We start from the raw sequence: 15,469 nt of genomic DNA on the forward strand, positions 1-15,469 counted from the left end.
TGGGGAGGTGGCTTATGAGCTTGCTTTGCCACCCAGCTTGTCGAGTGTGCATCCAATATTTCATGTTTCTATGCTCCGGAAGTATATTGGGGATCCGTCTCATGTTTTGAACTTCGGCACGGTTTAGTTAGATGATGATCTGACCTATGATGTGGAGCCAGTAGCTATTTTGGGTCGTCAGGTTCAGAAGTTGAGGTCAAAGGATATAGCTTCAATTAAAGTGCAGTGGAGAGGTCGGCCCGTGGAGGAGGCTACTTGGGAGACCGAGCGGGAGATGCGGAGCAGATATCCTCACCTATTCGAGGCTTCATGTATGTTTCTTGACTCGTTCGAGGATGAACGTTTTTTTAGTTTGGGAAGATATGACGACCCGGCCAGTCGTCTCATGAGTTACCGCTCTATTTCCCCCATTTCAGCTTCTTTATGCTTTGTTATCCGTGTTTTTGTGATATCGGGTTGGGCAAATCGAGTCCGGAATGAGTTTGGTGAAGTTTGAGACACTTAGTCTCTGTTAAGAAGGCTTAAGTTGGAAAAGTCAACCGGATGTTGACTTATGTGTTAAAAGGCTCAGAAGTGAGTTCTAGTGGTTTGGTTAGCTTCGGGAGGTGATTTGTGACTTAGGAGCACGATCGGAATGGGTTTTGGAGTTGTAGAGAAGATTTAGGCTTAAATTGGCGAAGTTAATATTTTGGCGATTCTGGTTGATAGGCGATATTTTGATATAGGGGTCGGGAGCTTCGTTGTGTCATTTGGGATGTGTGTGTAAAATTTTAGGTCATTCGGACGAGATTTGATAGATTTTTTGATCGAAAGCATAATTTAAGAGTTCTTGGAGTTCTTAGACTTGAATCCTATGTTAAATTGGTGATTGGTGTTATTGTGAGCGTTCCGAAGTTTTGAACAAGTTTGAATGATGTCATGGGATGTGTTGGTACAATTGGTTTGAAGTTCCGGGAATTCCGGGTAGGTTCGGGGATGTTTTAGGCCGAAAATCATAGCTGTAGCAGGTCCAGAAGGGTTGCAGGCCTCGGAACCCACTCGTGCAGTCCGCACAAAAAGAACTGCCGCCGCGGTATGTGATATGCAGACCGGACAAAATGAAGTGTGGCCGCGGTAGGTGTTGTGCGGACCGCACAAAATGTAGTGCGGCCGCGGTGGGGGATATTTCACTGGTCCTACTTTGGAAGCTCATATCTTTTGATCTACAAGAAATTTTGAAATGATTCAAAACGAAAGTTGTAGCCATTCGTGTCTAGTTTCCAGAAAGGTAAAAGAATAACAATTTGGACATCTGTATCCAAAGTTATGGTCAAAATACTAAAGCCTATTACTGCAGAGGAAAGCCTGTGCGGCCGCGGTCATTTTTGTGCGGACCGCACTGGTTTTGAGCGGACCGCGGTCAATTTTGTGTGGTATGCGGAGGTGGAAATCTGTGGGGTACTCTATAAATACGAGATTTTGGATATTATTTGATATTTTGACCTACAGAGCTCGGATTTTGGCGGTTTTTCGAAGGTTTTTCAAGAAATTCATCGGGGTAAGTGATTCTAACTCAGATTTGGCTAGAGTACATGAATCCATTATTGAATGCATCATTTAATTCGTGATTTGGGATGGAATTTGGGAAGAAAATTGTGAAATCTTTCAAAAATATAAAATGATAAATTGAAGGACCAAATGGTATCGGAATTGGATAATTTTCATATGGTTAGACTCGTGAGGGTATAAGGATTCTAGTTTTGTGAATTTTATCAAATTCCGAGATGTGGGCCCGTGGGTCGGGTTTGACCAATTTTTGGAATTTTGTGGTAATTTGATTGTTTTCGCTTGGGCTTTATTCCCTTAGCATATTGTGACGTATTCGTTCTGATTTTGGATAGGTTCGACGCGCGTGGAGGCCGATTCGAGTGGCAAAGGCATTGTGAGTTAGAGATTTAGCCGGTTCGAGGTGAGTAATGATTGTAAATGATGCTCTGAGGGTTTGAAACCCCGGATTGCACATCGTAGTGCTATATTGAGGTGAGGCACACGCTTGTTGATGAGCGTGGGGTCGTGCATTATTGGGAATTGTTACTTGGTCCGTCCCGATTGATGATTTTATCGCGTATTTGACTGAAACTTATTTGTTATCATCATGATTCGGGCTGATTGCCATATTTGGCTTCGTGCCAACTATTTGAACCCTTCGGGGATTTTTTTACTATTTTCTCACTGCTTTGACTTATTAATTGAACTCAGTCATGTTATTTTCCACTGTTTTACCACTCAGCCATTTTACTCCGTTTTTGAGACTTAAATGATATTCTAAATGATGTTTTAGGCTGAGAAATACTATTTTACTAATGCCCAATGGGCTTGTGAGTATTTTTGACTAAGTAAGGCCGAGGGTCTAGTTGTGAGGAAACACTGATAGTGATTGAGGCCGAGGGCCTGAGATATGTACGCCACGAGGTGGCTTGTTGATATTGCTTATGAGGCCGAGGGCCTGAGATATATACGCCACGAGATGGCTTGACTGATATGAGGACGAGGGCTTAGATTTGATGCCACAAGATGGCTTGATATTGAACTTGGGCCGTAAGGGGCCCATCCCGGAGTCTGTACACCCCTAGTGAGCGCGGGTACCCATTGTGATGTGAGAGATAGCCCGATGGGCTGATATTGTTCTATGTGATAGCCCGAGGGGCTGGTATTGTTCTATGTGATTGCCCGAGGGGCTGGTACTGTTCTATGTGATTGCCCGAGGGGCTGGTATTGTTCTGAGACATTGCCCGAGGGGGGTAGTTGTTGACATTGTGCCCGAGAGGAGAACCTTTATTTGTTTATCTTTCATATTTACTTGTAATTTTACCTGTTAAACTATGGTATTTGTGCCGGAGGGGAAAATTTCTATGCTTCTCTGCACTAACAATTTTGCATTCATTTGCGTAACCGTTGAAAAAATCATTCTCAAAGAAGTTTAAACTGAGCTAAGATATTTTAAGAGATTTTTACAGCTTCACTGCTTTCTTACTGGTTTTGGACTGCTTCTATACAGCATCTTGATATGTTTTACGTGATTTCTTGCTTTCAGTCGTTATTTACATAGTTTACTCACTGAGTTGGAGTACTCACTTTACTCCCTGCACCCTGTGTGCAGATTTAGGCGTAGCAGGTACCACTCCTGAGTGCTGATTCCTCCAGTTCCAGGCGGTTTTTCGGAGACTACGAGGTAACTGTTGACGTCCGCAGCCCCGTGTCTCTACTTCTCTATCATTTCTGTTTCCTTTCAAACACTTGTAGTAGTTTATGACTTTAGCGGACTAGTATTATGGTTTAGAGATGCTCGTGACTTGTGACACCCCGGTTAGGGCTGTGTCGGGTTGGACTTTCCGCATTGTTATCGATATTTCCGCTATTTAGTATTGTTTAAATCATGTTTAGACTATTTTTATGTTGATTAACTGCTTTAAAAGTTGAGTTGGGTTGAACTGGCTGGTCTTGTCTTCACGAGAGGCGCCATCACAACCGGGTTCGGAGTTAGGATCGTGACAAAAATTCAACTCCATCCATGATAATCACCAAAAATAATATACAACCATGTAAATTATTATATACAACATATAAATTATGACTACGCCATATTCAGTTAGATGATTGTGCCATGAAATTATCTCCAAATTCAAGATTTTAACTCTAAATCTTATTTAAGATATGAAAATAGAAATATTATATTATTATCAATATCTGGGTTACCTTATTCCTTTATTTGAACTAGCCATCTGAATTTTAAAAAAATTAAGTTAGTTATATTATAACTTTAATAAAAGGTATACTTTACTATATATTCTTATTAAATTATCAAATATACGAATTCTAACAAAATATCTTTACTTAGCATACTATTGGGAAAAAAAAAAGCAGAATTTGCAAAATGTTATAGTATTGAATAATATCAAGCAAACCATGTTCAATGAGTATTTCAAGATCAGAAATCATTTTAATTATTATAATTTTATCCATATATTATGGAATTGAGATTCACTAGGAAAATGTTGTTTTGGCAAACACAGATTCTTCAAAAATTAAAATTATAGTTAGTTACAATTATATCCACCTGTAACTTGCTTCACTAAATAAATATTTAAGGGAATAAAAGTTGATTAATATTTAATAAAATATCTTTACTTAGTGCACTATGGGAAAAGAAAAATTTTGCAAACTATTAAAGCATTGAATAATATCAAGCGAACCACGCTCAATGAGTATTTCAAGACATACTCAACATATGATGAAGGACAAATGCATTTACACAAAGAATTTTCAGAGTATTATGTCTAGAGCCGAAGACAAAGAAGCAAAAAAAAAATGTAATTAGTCAAATTGCTATTTGGAAGGAATTTAACACTTCACCCAAAAGTTTTCTAATATCTTTTTTGTAAATTTTATTTATTTATCCTCGTTTCTTGAATAATGCAACTAACCATAGAACGTGAAAGATATTATTTGAGATTATTGTTGAATTAAGTTAGAGGACTCTTTCATTAAAATTGTTAATGAAAGAGAATGCCAAACATTCAAGGAAACTGCAAAAGAAAGAGGTGTCACGACCCTAAAACCGACCCGATCGTGATGACGTTTATCGTGAAACTAGGTCAGGCGACACAATTTCCAAATCAACCATTTTTCTATAAAGGTCATTTTAAGCCATTAATTCAACAAGAAATCTCATAATAAAGGTCTAAATGACCAGTGCGGAAATATAACACAAGCCCGACATCGGGGTATCACAAGTCACGAGCATCTACTAACGTCTGAATACAACGAAGAGTCTAAAAATATACTAAAAACGGTCTAAGGAATACAAGAGGGAGAAGAGCAGGGCACGTCGGGCAACTACCTTGCCAACTTCGATGACTCTGTCACTGAGCAATCAACACCCGCTACCGGGTTCAAAAATACCTGAATTTGCATACAAGGTGCGGAGAGTAATGTGAGTACGCCAACTCAGTAAGTAATTAAAGTAAATGAAAGCTGAGCAATAAGAAAACACGTAAACAACGTCATAATGCTACAAGAAATACAATACATTTCCAAAACAGTACATAAATTATTTACTTCGTAAATCAAACTCAGTTCAGTAAAAACCCTTTCTTTTTTAAAACATCTTCCAATAGTTTCAAACGAGTGATAAAACAGTGAGTAAAAATGATAGAAACGTAAACAGCCCCTCGGGCAAAACATGTACCATAAACTGCCCCTTGGGCATAATATCAACAGAACCAGCCCCTCGGGCTACCTCACAATCTCTCGTAATCAGCCTCTCGGGTATAACATGAATCAAGAACCGCCCCTGGGACAAAACATGGATCAAGAATAGCCCTTCGAGCAACAATATGAAACAACAATAACCCCTCAGGCTATATCACATCACTCACACTAGGTACCCGCGCTCACTGGGAGTGTTCAGACTCCGGATGGGCTCTTACAGCCCAAGCGCTATAATAAGTCATCTCGTGGCATAATAAATCAGGCCCTCGGCCTCATAATAACAAGCCACCTCGTGGCATGAATCAATCAACCCTCGGCCTCACAATATCATGAATCAGTAACAACTTGTTGCGACGTGCAGCCCAATCCCATAATATCCTTACAACACAGGCCCTCGGCCTCACTCAATCAGAAATATCTCAAGCAACTTGGGCAACAGTAAAACATGATGCTCAGCCCAAAATATCATTTAAAATATCAAAACGGAGTAAATACAGCTGAATTATGAAAACAATAAAGCACAACATGACTGAGTACAGATATTAAGTCAAAATAGCGAGGAATAGTAGTAAAAAGCCCCTAGGGGTCCAAAACAGTTGACACGAGGCCCAAATATAGAATTCAACCCAAAACATGGTAATAGTTTCCAAAACACAATGATATCAAATAGTTTTCAATCAAATATGCAACTTAATAGTCGTACGGGGCAGACCGAGTCACAATCCCCAATGGTGCACAAACCCACACTCGTCATCTAATGTGTGCGTCAACTTAAAGTAGCACAACGATGTGAAATCCGGGGTTTCATACCCTCAAGACAACATTTACAATCATTACTTACCTCAATCCGGATGAAATTCTACTCCGCAATGCCCTTGCCGCTCGACTCGGCCTCCAAATGCTCAAAATCTAACCAAAATCAGTATATTGTCATCAATATACGCCAAAGGAATGAATTCCCTATGAAAATTATCAAATTAGACCAAAAATCTCGAATTTGGCTCAAATCAGGCCCCGGGTCCATGCTTCGAAATCCGACAAAACTTACAAAATCTGACAACCCATTCAACCACAAGTCCAACCATACCAAAATTACTAAATTCCAATAAAAATTCGGCCTCCAAATCTTCAAATCTTATTTTCAAATCCCTAGGTCCAAATCCCCAATTTACACCTCAAAAACATGTAATCTAGTCGGATTATTCGATGATAATTCAATATAATGGAGTAGAAATGATCACAAGTGATTTACCTCAAGATTTCCCATGATTTCTTGCTTAAAAATCGCCCTAAGCCGTGTTCTTTCACCAAAAAACATCAAAATGAGCTAAAAAAAAACAAAACATCATTAATAAACTCGATTATGGTCGCTAAAAGCTATCTCCCGTCGCTAAAAGTGGTCCAATCTGGTCACTAAAGGTGCACACCAGATCTGATGTACCAACAATCTTTAATTTCACTAAAATGGCTTTAACTCCATCATACGAACTCGAAATTTGATGATTCTTATTCCTATGAGTCACAAATAATAATAAGAACATAGTCCTTCAATCGAAACTTAATTCGGAGCTCATTTGCTCAGTGCGATACTCATTTTGCTCGTTAAACAATTAACTCATGATTCGCATCAAAAACCCAATCGCGACTTGATGAAATTAGACCAAACTTTTCAGATCACTCCTATAATTCATTATCAAAATTTCGGAAGTCTCGAAAACAAATTTCGATCTCTAAACTAAAAATGGACCTTTGGATCATTACATGATTATGCTCAAAACGCCAAAATCTTCCAAAAACTCTTCCAAAACTTATCCGAGCCTCATGAGACCCCGACCAAATATGCCAACACACCCCATAACATCATTCAAACTTGTTCCAACCTTCGGAACGCTCAAAACAACACCAAAACATCGAATCTCCCTCGGATTCAAGCCTAAGAATTCCAAAACTTCCGAAATCCGAATTCGATCAAAAAGTCTAGCAAACCTCGTCCGAATGACCTGAAATTTTGCACACACGTCACAAATGATACAACGAACCTATTCCAATTTTCTGAATTCCATTCCGACCCCGATATCAAAATTTCCACTGCCGACAAAAAATGTCAAATTTCTAATTTCGCAAATTCGAGCCTAAATCTCCCACGGACCTCTAAAATACATTCCGGACGCACTCCCAAGTCCAAAATTACCTAATGGAGCTAACCAGATCATAGAAATTCAAATCTGAGATCGAATACTAAAAAGTCAAAACTTGGTCAAACCTTTAAAACTTAAGGCTTCAAACTGAGAATTGTTCTTCCAAATCTATTCCGATTATCCTGAAAATCAAAACCTACGATTTACATAGTCATAATACATCACACGGGGCTAGTCATACCCGAAAACTGACGAGTGAAGTACAAAAGCTCAAAACAACCGATCGGATCGTTACAAAAGGGTTACTATAATGGTAGTTATAGAGCATGGGCAAGAGTGCTGACAAATATGCTTTACCTAAACTTGATCATGGTTGAGATGATAATGTTGCTCAGAATGCATAATGCGATGAAATTATTGAAGGAGAAGTCTATACAACTACTTGAGGAAGATTTCAACGCACCATTAAAACTAAATCCTAAATAAGAGCAAGCTTTCAAGACTATATTACAAAGAGTTAATCCGGTAGAGCTGATTGTTCTTTGAAGAAGGCCCTGGAGGAACTAGAAAACCATTATTATATCGTGCATTACTTGCAAATATCAGATCAAGAGGCATGATAACGCTAGAAAAAAATTATAAGTTGTGTCCTACAACTCACTCTAGATTCAACATACCTTTTCAAACAACTAAAACAACCATCACAAATATGTCAAAGCGGAGTGGTGGTGCTAAATTGATAAGAAAATCAAAGTTGATAATCTGGGATGAAGCGCATATGATAGAGTGTCAGATGATCGAACCCGTTGATTGGAGCTTCAGAGATGTAAGGGATGTTAATGAACCATTTGGTAAAAAAGTAATATTTTTGAAGATAATTTCTAGATACTACCAATAGTTCTAAAATCGACGAGAGCAAAGACTGTAATTACAAGCTTGGCAAAATCATACTTATGACCTTAAATGAAAAAGATATGACAAGAAATTTGAGAACAAGGACATATCCAACATTCAGCGATTTCTTGCTTCATATCAAAAATGGAGAAAAGCCTATAATAAAAGATGATTTGTTCCTTCCTCTAAAATAATTAGTTATCAAGCCCCGTGATTATACTATTGGTGAAGATTGCTTAATAAGGGTTATTAAAAAAATGGCTATTTTAGCTAGCAATAATAAATGTGTTTATCAACTAAATAAGATGATAATTGCCAAGTTCCTTTGTAAAAGAAAAATATTTTTTAATTTTGACTCAGTAGAGGATAATATCAACAACTACTACCAAGAAGAATACTTAAATACTTAAATACCAAGAAGAATACTTAAATACTTGACCTTCTACCATACATATATCTTGTCAAATTTATTATTTCTTTTGTATGTTAGTCTCATATATGTATATAATAGACTGTTAAAATTGATCTTTCATTGTGTACATGTTGATCTTAAAAAATATGCCTACCATGTTACTGAGAAACTTAGATCCATCAAATGGCTTATGTAACAGTATATGGATGGTATATAAAGGTTTTAATAATAATATCATATATACAAAAATCATAATTGAAAATGTACTTTCAAGCATGTATTTATCTCTAGAATTTAACTTTTGCCTCCAAAAAATGAAAGATATTCTTTTAAATTTGTCTAAAAATAATTTATAATATACTTATGCTTTCCAATGACAATAAATAAAGTACAAACGTAAACATTCCCAAGCATTGGTCCATATTTACCGTAATATTTTTTCGCACGGACAATTATATGTGGTACTTTCAAGAGGAATATTTACATCGATAATAAGAGTTTTAGTGATGACGGAATAATCAACATTCAAAAGGAAATATACGCAAAACATCATCTACAAATAGGTCTTAGGTAAGTATCATCACATAGCATATTTCCAAACTATAACTACATAGTGATACTATCTAAATGTTATTACCAAAAAAATAAAAGATACTATCTAAATGTCATGGCTAAATTGATCATTTTGCAGGTTAAGATAATGTCCAATTATTTTAAGTTTGTGTGTTATGCTAATTTTGTAATATTTTTCGATATTTAAATAATTATTATTAACGTGATAATTAAAGTACCAAGTACTTTCGACTACAAATTAAGAAACGGTAAACGTAGTTTGTTTACTTTTCCCTACACGTACCCGTCCCCCTTCTTCCCTCCCCCCCAGCCATGACTCAACCAACCAAAGACTTAGCACAGAAAATATAAAAAAAAAATAACTGAAGAGTGAGAATGAGCAAAATAGCTCCATAATGTTATAAATATATTATATTATGGATGTTCATTTAGTACTCCGTTGTAAATAAGCTTCCTGAAGAAGCTTATCTATATGGGACTCCACCGTATATATGTTTATCTATTTAGTACTATATTGGAAATAAGTTTCCTGAAGAAGCTTATCACTTCGGTACCCGGTTATGGATAAACATTACCCCCGGTAGAAGATTATCCATACCGGGTATAATAAGCTTATCCATTCAGTACTCCGTTATGGATAAATATTGCTCTTAGTAGAAGATTATCCATATCTGGTACAGCAGCAGCTTACACAGCAGCTTGTAGTAGCAGCTTACACAACAGCTTATAGTAGCTTACACTGCAGCTTGTAGTAATAGCTTACACAGCAGCTTATAGTAGCAGCTTACAGAGCAGCTTCCTTTCTTCTATAAATAGAAGAGATTTCAGTTCATTATGTACATCAGTTTGAGTTCGAATAATATATCAGTTTCTCTCTATACTTGTCTTTACTTTACAATCTTTATTTTATAACACTTTATCAGCACGAAGCTCTACCATCTCGAGCAAATATTTTGAAAGTATCTGAGGTAAGAACTTTCTTTTCCTAAATAATGTCAAATCTTTCTAAACTTGAATTTGTAGCCCTGGATATATCGGGCAAAAGCTACATGTCTTGGGTGCTTGATGCTGAAATTCATCTTGATGCGATGGGTCTGGCAGACACCATCAAGGATAAAAACCAGGCATCAAACCAAGACCGTGCCAAAGCAATGATATTCCTACGCCATCACCTTGATGAGGGCCTGAAAATGGAATATCTCACTATTAAAGATCCAGTCATACTGTGGAATAATTTGAAAGATAGATATGACCACCTGAAGATGGTCGTTCTTCCACAGGCACGTTATGATTGGACTCATCTAAGGCTACAAGATTTTAAATCTATCAGTGAGTATAATTCTGCTATGTTCAGAATTATTTCCCAATTAAAATTATGTGGTGATAATATTACTGATCATGATATGTTGGAGAAAACTTTCACCACTTTTCATGCCTCGAATATGCTCCTGCAGCAGCAATATCGAGAGATGTGATTTAAAAAGTATTCTGAACTTATCTCACATCTTCTTATAGCAGAGCAACATAATGGGCTATTAATGAAAAATCATGAAAGTCGACCTATTGGTTCTTGTCTATTCCCTGAAGTGAATGAGACGAACTTCCACCAAGCTAAACGTGGAAGAGGTTGTGGCCCCAGTCGTGGTCATGGCCGTGGTCGGGGAAGAAACCCCAATCATGGTAATAATAATGCACCAAAGAAGCCTCCTCACCACCAGCAGTGGAAAAGGAAGGAACAAAAGCATGAAGCGGTGCAAGCGCCAAATGTAGAAAATGCATGCTATAGATGTGGAGGAAAAGGGCACTGGTCACGTACTTGTCGTACGCCAAAGCACCTGGTTGAGCTTTATCAAGCCTCCCTGAAGAAGACAGAGAAAAATGCTGAAGCAAATTTTATTTCTGAAGATAATTTAGACTTCATGCATTTGGATGTAGCTGATTACTTTGCACTCCCAGAAGGAGAAACAAGTCATGTAATCGGTGGTGAATCTGTAGAAATGTAAATATTTTAATTTTTGTTGTTTGTAATAGATAGTATGATTATGTAATTGTTGTACATAAATAAAAGTTATGCTTTGATAATGATGTTTACTATAATATATTTTATTTATGTTATTTTGAAGAATATGGATAACCCTCAAATTATGTTTTGATCAAAGACAAATCATGAAGATATTTGTGTTATTGATAGTGGAACAACTCATGTCATATTCAACGATCAGAAATACTTTTCTTATTTGCATAAGGAAAAAGCAAATGTTTCAACAATTTCTGGTAATATAAGTTTGATTGAAGGCTCCGGAAGAGCCATAATATTTCTGTCTAAGGGAACAAAACTTATTATAGATAATGCATTGTTCTCCTCCAAGTCCCGAAGAAACTTGTTGAGTTTTATAGATATCCGCCGAAATGGGTATCATGTAGAGACAATAGATGAAATGAACAGGGAATATCTTTGTATTACAAAGAATATTTCTGGCCAGAAATGCATTGTAGAAAAGTTACCAACTTTATCTTCTGACTTATACTATTCAAAAATTAGTACAATTGAAGCACACTCTATCGTAAACCAGAAGTTTACAGATTCAAATACTTTTGTGCTTTGGCATGGCCGTTTGGGCCATCCCGGATCAATAATGATGAGACGAATTACTGAAAATTCGAGTGGGCATCCATTAAAGAACTTGAAGATTCTTACAAATGACGAATTTTCTTGTGATGCTTGTTATCAAGGAAAAATGATCACTAGACCATCACCGATGAAGGTTAGTATTGAATCCCCTGCCTTTTTAGAGCGTATACATGGGGATATATGTGGACCTATTCACCCACCAAGTGGGTTGTTTAGATATTTTATGGTCCTAATAGATGCATCTTCAAGATGTCTCATGTGTGCCTACTATCATCTCGCAATCTGGCGTTTGCAAAGCTATTAGCCCAAATAATTCGATTAAGGGCACAATTCCCAAATTATCCTATAAAGGTCATTCGCCTTGATAATGCTGGAGAATTCTCATCTCAAGCTTTTGATGATTATTGTCTATCAGTTGGGATAAAAGTTGAACATCCTGTAGCTTATGTTCATACTCAAAATGGCTTTGCAGAGTCATTTATTAAACGCCTGCAATTGATAGCAAGACCACTACTTATGAAAACAAAATTGCCCACCACTGTTTGGGGCCATGCTATCTTGCATGCAGCATCACTTATCCGTCTCAGACCGACACATTATAATAAATATTGTCCATCACAATTAGTTTTTGGTCATGAACCAAATATTGCCCATCTACGAATTTTCGGATGTGCTGTATATGTGCCAGTAGCACCACCACAACGTAGTAAGATGGGACCACAGAGAAGGATAGGAATATATGTTGGGTTTGAATCACCCTCTATTATTCGCTATCTTGAACCATTGACAGGAGATTTATTTACTGCTCGATTTGCAGATTGTCGGTTTGATGAAACAAATTTCCCACAATTAGGGGGAGAGAAAAAGGAAATCAAAAGAGAAATTGTGTGGAAAGTTTCATCATTATCTCACTTTGATCCCCGTACCCCTATATGTAATCAGGAGGTCCAGAAGATCATCCATTTACAGAATATAGCAAATCAAATGCCAGACGCATTTACTGATTTGAAAAGGATAACTAAGTCACATATCCCAGCAGAGAATGTGTCTATCCGAATTGATGTCCCAGTAGGACCATCTACTAGCATGGGAGCTAGTGAACCTAAAGCACGCCTGAAGCGTGGTAGGCCTTTGGGTTCTAAGGATCGAAATCCTCGAAAAAGAAAATCGACAAATGATCAAAACGATACTATGAAGGGATCTCCTGAAGAGACCCAAAATCTAATTAGTTCTGAGATTCCTGAAGAAATCAATGAACCCGAAGCTCATGTGAGTGAGAGGAACTTTTAATAAGTTCGAACGGTGATGAGATTAATTTAAATCGATTTGAAATAGTGGTGGATAATATTTTTGCATATAATGTTGCACTTAATATTATGCAAGATAGTGAGGATCTTGAACCTCGATCTGTCGAAGAATGTCGACAAAGATCTGATTGGCCAAAATGACAAGAGGCAATTCAATCAGAATTGAAGTCACTTGCTAAAAGAGAGGTCTTTGGACCAGTAGTCCAAACACCTGCTAGTATAAAACCAATTGGTCATAAATGGATTTTTGTGCGAAAAAGGAATGATAAAAATGAAGTTGAAAGATACAAAGCTCGCCCTGTTGCACAAGGATTCTCACAACGACCTGGAGTCGATTTTGATGAAACATATTCACCTGTTATGGATGCCATAACATTTCGATATCTCATCAGTTTAGCACTACATGAAAAACTTGAAATACATCTAATGGATGTAGTTACAGCTTATCTGTACGGTTCACTTGATAATGAAATTTATATGAAAATTCCTGAAGGATTTAAAATGCCTGATGCAAAATCTCAGGAAATGTATTCAATCAGATTACAAAGATCTTTGTACGGTTTAAAGCAATCTGGGCGCATGTGGTATAATCGCCTTAATGAATATTTGCTGAAAGAAGGTTACATAAATGATGTTATTTGTCCATGTATTTTTATAAAGAAAATGGCATCAGAATTTGTTATACTTGCTGTTTATGTTGATGACATAAATCTTGTTGGAACTCCAGAAGAGCTCCAAAAGGCAATTGAATATCTTAAGAAAGAATTTGAGATGAAAGATCTTGGAAAGACAAAACTTTGTCTTGGTTTGCAAATTGAATATTTAGCAGACGGGATCTTTATCCATCAATCTGCCTATATAGAAAGGGTCTTAAAACGCTTTTACATGGACAAAGCGCACCCATTGAGTACACCAATGGTTATTCGATCACTTGAAGTGAATAAGGATTTGTTCCGACCTCCAGAAGAGGACGAGGAACTCCTTGGTCCCGAAGTACCCTATCTCAGTGCAATTGGTGCACTAATGTATCTTGCTAATGCTACAAGGCCTGACATAGCATTTTCTGTTAATTTACTAGCAAGATATAGTTCTTCTCCTACACGAAGACATTGGAACGGGATTAAGCATATATTGCGATATTTAAAGGGAACTCTTGATATGGGTTTGTTTTATGCTAACAAAGATAGTGCAGACCTTGTTGGTTATGCAGATGCAGGTTATTTATCTGATCCCCATAAAGCTCAATCTCAAACCGGCTACGTATTTACATATGGAGGTACTATCATATCATGGCGATCCACAAAGCAATCTATTGTTGCTACTTCTTCAAATCACGCTGAGATAATAGCTATTCATGAAGCAAGTAGGGAATGCGTATGGTTGAGATCAATAATTCATTTTATTCGAGAAAAATGTGGTTTGGAATGTGAGAAAAGACCCACAATTTTATACGAAGACAATGCTGCATGCATAGCCCAATTGAAGGGAGGATTTATAAAAGGAGATAGAACGAAACACATTTCACCAAAATTATTCTACACGCACGATCTTCAGAAAAATGGTGACATTGATGTGCAACAAATCCGTTCAAGTGATAATCCAGCAGATTTATTCACTAAATCTTTGCCAACTTCAACTTTTGAGAAGATGGTATACAAGATTGGAATGCGGAGACTCAAATATTTGAAACAAGGTTTTCATCAGGGGAGTAAAATACGTGATGCACTCTTTTTCCCTTACTAAGGTTTTTTCCCATAGGGTTTTCCTTATAAGGTTTTTAATGAGGCACCTAGCAATGTGTATTACTAAATATGTGTACTCTTTTTCCTTCACTAGGATTTTTCCCCACGTGGTTTTTCCTAGTAAGATTTTAATGAGACACATTATCTTTTAATGAACATCCAAGGGGAGTGTTATAAATATATTATATTATGGATGTTCATTTAGTACTCCGTTGTAAATAAGCTTCCTGAAGAAGCTTATCCATATGGGACTCCACCGTAAATATGTTTATCTATTTAGTACTATATTGTAAATAAGCTTCCTGAAGAAGCTTATCACTTCAGTACCCGGTTATGGATAAACATTACCCCCAGTAGAAGTTTATCCATACCGGGTATAATAGGCTTATCTTTTCAGTACCCAGTTATGGATAAACATTACCCCCGGTAGAAGATTATCCATACCGGGTATAATAAGCTTATCCATTCAGTACTCCGTTATGGATAAATATTGCTCTCAGTAGAAGATTATCCATATCTGG

This window comes from Nicotiana tabacum, chromosome 22, assembly GCF_000715075.1.
Source record: "Nicotiana tabacum cultivar K326 chromosome 22, ASM71507v2, whole genome shotgun sequence".
Lineage (NCBI taxonomy): Eukaryota > Viridiplantae > Streptophyta > Magnoliopsida > Solanales > Solanaceae > Nicotiana > Nicotiana tabacum.